Source organism: Trichechus manatus, unplaced genomic scaffold, assembly GCF_000243295.1.
Source record: "Trichechus manatus latirostris isolate Lorelei unplaced genomic scaffold, TriManLat1.0 scaffold01206, whole genome shotgun sequence".
In the NCBI taxonomy this organism is placed as follows: domain Eukaryota; kingdom Metazoa; phylum Chordata; class Mammalia; order Sirenia; family Trichechidae; genus Trichechus; species Trichechus manatus.
The window spans coordinates 2753-7027 of NW_004445142.1; the positions used below are offsets into that span (position 1 = coordinate 2753).

A 4275-nucleotide genomic window follows, 5' to 3' on the forward strand; every position below is an offset into this window, starting at 1 on the left:
GCCAATGGTGACGGGAAGCCCAAATCAAGGGATGATTTCATTCAGGAGGTGTTTCATAACCTCAGTGGCCTTTTCAGTCCTGCATGGAAAAGCTTCAATAGGTAGTGAAGGTATTGATAAAGACTAACAAATATTTGCAATTCCTGGGAGCTCGAGGCATCTCAGTGAAATCTACCTGTTAGTCATCTCCAGGCATTACCCCAGTTTTCTGGACCCCTGGGGGTGCTTCAGCAGTGTTTTGGGAATTATTTTTTGCACAGGTTGGATAGCTCTTCACCATTGCCAAAATAGTGGTGTGAACCTTTGTTCCAAATAAATCTCTTAATCCAATCATATAGTCTATTGCGTCCATAATGGGTGGACTGGTGGACTCTCCGTAGGATAGGGTGCATGAGTTTAGATGGAATGAAAATCTTTCTATGAAGTATGTACAGCCATTCATCCTTGTTTAGAGTGGCCCCCCAGGTCTTGGCAATGTCTTTATCTTGTTGGAAATAGTCCAGGTGGAGGTCAGGTGGCTGTAACTCCAAAAGGGGAATTAGCAGGGCTACTATGATAGGTTTCTGTTGGATTGCAATTTTCTTTGCTGCTGCATCTGCTTTGTAATTACCCTTGGCCACTGTGGTGTACTCTTTCTAATGCCCTCTGCAGTGCACTACAGTTAATTGGGTGGGTAGGAGAATGGCTTGTAAAAGTTGTAAGATTTCTTTAGAATATTTAATGTCTTTACCTCCTGCTGTTAGGAGCCCTGTTTCCTTCCACATTGCCCGGTGTGCATGCACTACCCTATGGGGCAGTTCTACTCTGTCCTATAGGGTTAGTATGAGTACCAATCGACCCAACTGCAACGGGTTTGTTTTTAGTTTTCTGTCTCCCAGCCCCTGCCCCTGCTCTGTTGTCCCGTGTGCCCCCTACCCAGCATTTGCTTGAACAAGCTTCTCTGAAACCCCACACCTGGCATAGCCTGAGCCCCCTCCCTGCCCCTTCAGTTCCACCCCGGCTCAGCCCACACACCTTTGCTGTGTGCTGACCTGCTAGGTCTACCCCCCACTCTGCCCTGCCTCTGTGTCCAGCATGTGACCTTATGCAAACAGTTCTGCCGCCAAAGACATAAAGATAAGGTGGTATCCGCAATCTGAGAGTCACTGAGAACTCTTGTGCTTTCTTTTTCCTTTTCTTCCTATGTCAGATTTCAGTCTGCAACTCTACTATAAGGGCCTGTGTTGAAGATGCTGACTTCAGCAGAGGAGGAATGCAGGAGTGGGAAGGGAGACATTTTACTATTTAAGATATGGATATTAATGTTAACGTGGCCTCCCTCCCCTCTTGAGAGTGTATCATCTACCACTGCACTAATTTATGCTTGTGATTTTGGCCTCCATTAATAAAGCCATCGTGGAAGAAATACACATTCAGTTTCAACAGGAGGGACTGAAACAGGCATGTTCTGGCAGAACTTTTTGTGGACGCCCCCCGCCCCACAAAGAGGGAAGTGGGGAGTTCCTGGGTGATGCAAATGGTGAAGTGCTCAGCTGCTAACCAAAGGGTGGGTGGTTGGAATCCACTCAGAGGTGCCTCAGAAGAAAGACCTGGTGATCTACTGAAAAATCAGCCATTGAAAACCTTATGGAGCACAGTTCTGCTCTGACACACATGGGGTTGCCATTAGATATGGAGTAGACTCCATGGCAACTGGTTTAGAGGGAAGGGAGCTCATTGGAGGGAATTTTGCCCTGACACCTGTAGTCCCTGTACTTGTGTGGGAAAGTCATTAGCAAGGATGAAAATGTCTAATAGGTTCAGAACACAGCATCTCCTTTAAGCCCTTTAGTGGAAAGTGTGCTGTCAGTTGTGTACCTAGAAAAATCTGCTGGAGCTGGAAGGAATTTACATCATTTCAGACCTACCTTTACACTAACAGTTTCTGTTGAGTGAAGCCAGCAAGGAGGCAGGGTCCAGAGAGGGAAGGTGTAGTGTTTGAAGCTGGACACAGCAGAGCATAAATCCTCTGAGAACTGGAGGGTGGAGGATGCCCAGAGGGTTAAGGTTAGGGTTAGAGTCAGGGTTAAGGTCAGGCTATGTCAGGGAGAGGGTGAATACCAGGGTTAGGGTTTTAAAGTTAGGATTAGGGTCAGGGTGAGGTCACTAGGTAAAACTCCATTCAGTTCTCTTTGTGAGTGTGTGTTGGCAGTGTTCTGACATTCCTGTGTTTGTGGGGACTTCTCTCTTGAGGACTGAGAGGCAAACTGGTTGTTGATTGTGCTGGATTAAGGGGAGGCTGCCCGGGGTGTGAGGCTCCATGGGATGCCAAATCAATATGTGTCAAAAAATTAATTTTAGTAAAATACTATCAAAGAAAGTAAATATCAAGCAGTTATCCTAAGTTTATATAGACGTTTCCAAAGTATATGTTGTTGCACAGTGGCATAAATAGGGTGCACGAAACCCTGCTGCAAACACAGCATCAGTCCTCCTCTAACTTCACAAGGGGGAGGAGAGAGAATCAAGACCAACATCACCCCAAGGCTGATTCTGTGAGGTGGAGGTCAAACATACCTCCACCTTCCAACCTTTTTACCAATTCTGACACCAGCAGTCCTTCCCACGGCACTCTCTTCTTCTCTACTGGGTTCAGTGATTTGTTGCAATGGCCACACAGAAGTCACAGACCATACTCACAGTTATGGAGTTTATTAGGGAAGTAACAGGTTACAACTCAGGATCAGGAACGACTCAGGATACAGTTCATCGATAAGGACAGCTTCTTTTCAGCCGTGTCCTCAGGCAGGCCTGCCCCTCAGCCCCTCAGCCTGGCCTCTGCCCCACTTAGTAAAGTGTCACAGCTTTTTAGCTCCACCAAGTGCCTGGATGCACCTCACTCTGCCAGCAAGCCTCCTGCCCAAAGCTGCTCAGCTCTCTGGCTCCTTGGGTTGGCGTGCTCACTGTAGCCGCTTTGCTCCATGGGATGGGAAGTCCACTGTGCCATCCTGGTTCTGCTGCTTCCCTTTGCTGTGCTTTTTGCCATCTCATGCCATCTCCAGTGTTATGGCTCTCTCTGTCTCCTGGGTCTAGGAGGTTCTCTGTGCAGGGACCCCGGGTCCAAAGGACATACCCCACTCCAGGCTCTTCTTGATGGTACTGAGGTCACCCTGCCTCTGGGACTGGCTCCCTTTAAGCCTAGTGTGATTGCAAAATTGCCCATTCCCCTCATTAGGGTTCCATACACCTTATTTGCATGGTCCCCCCACAAGGGTTCTGTGCATCTTATTTGCATTTTTAGGAGGCTGTCCAATCCGCTTGGTATGCCTCAAGCACCTTATTTGCCTACTCCCACACAATCATTTTGTGGCTGTTAGAAGACCATGGCTAGAAGGGCTCTATTACTAGTAATTCACTTCAGCATACCTGCTATGGAAAATACTCTATTATTTAAAGTAACTACTTTTTTAATATATCACAAAATGTTCACCACTATGTTAGTATGAAAACTTCAGTTTCATCACCGTTCAGTATGATGTTGTTTATGGGCCCAGTTGTGAGGACTTTTGTTTTCTTCACGCATGTGCACATTATGAATTGATGTTAATAACTCTAATTCTAATCTGACACCCTAGCAACGATCCTTTCCTCCTCCCTTCAGTATCTGTACCTCCTTTATCACCTTTCTTTAGTAGGAGAAACCCTAGGTCTCAATAATATCAATAGATTTAATCATGTGCTCAGTTATATAATAACCGAAAAACAAGAAAACCGAACCTGTTGCCTTTGAGTCAATTCTGACTCGTAGCAACCCTATAGGACAGAGTAGAACTGCCCCATAGGGTTTCCAAGACTGTAATCTTTACAGACTGCCACATCTTTCCTGTGGAGTACCTGTTGGATTTGAACCGCTGACCTTTCAGTTAGCAGCCGAGCGCTTAACCACTATGCCATCAGTTCTTCTCAGTTATATAATACACACAAAAATCTAGAATTGCTACACCGATACTTAAGTAGCCTTAAAAATTCTTTACAGTGCTTGCTTCGGCAGCACATATACAAAAATTGGAACGATACAGCGAAGATTAGCACGGCCCCTGCGCAAAGATGACACGCAAATTCATGAAGCGTTCCATATTTTTAAAAGAGAAGAGATTGAAAAGGTAATTAAAAAAACTCCCAACCAAAAAAAAGCCCTGGCCCAGATGGTTTCACTGGATAATTCTACAAAACATTTACAGAAGAGCTTGTACCGGTACTACTCAAGCTATTTCAGAGCATAGAAGAGGAAGCAAC

The 4275-nt window shown here is 45.7% G+C and overlaps 1 non-coding gene across 1 annotated transcript; it reads left to right on the plus strand.

Annotated features, from left to right (window-relative positions):
- Nucleotides 1-4014: 4014 nt before the first annotated feature.
- On the plus strand, nucleotides 4015-4121 carry LOC111819432 (U6 spliceosomal RNA). The gene has a single exon (XR_002823058.1). It is a non-coding gene; the product is annotated as a U6 spliceosomal RNA (small nuclear RNA).
- The last annotated feature ends 154 nt before the right edge of the window (nucleotides 4122-4275 follow it).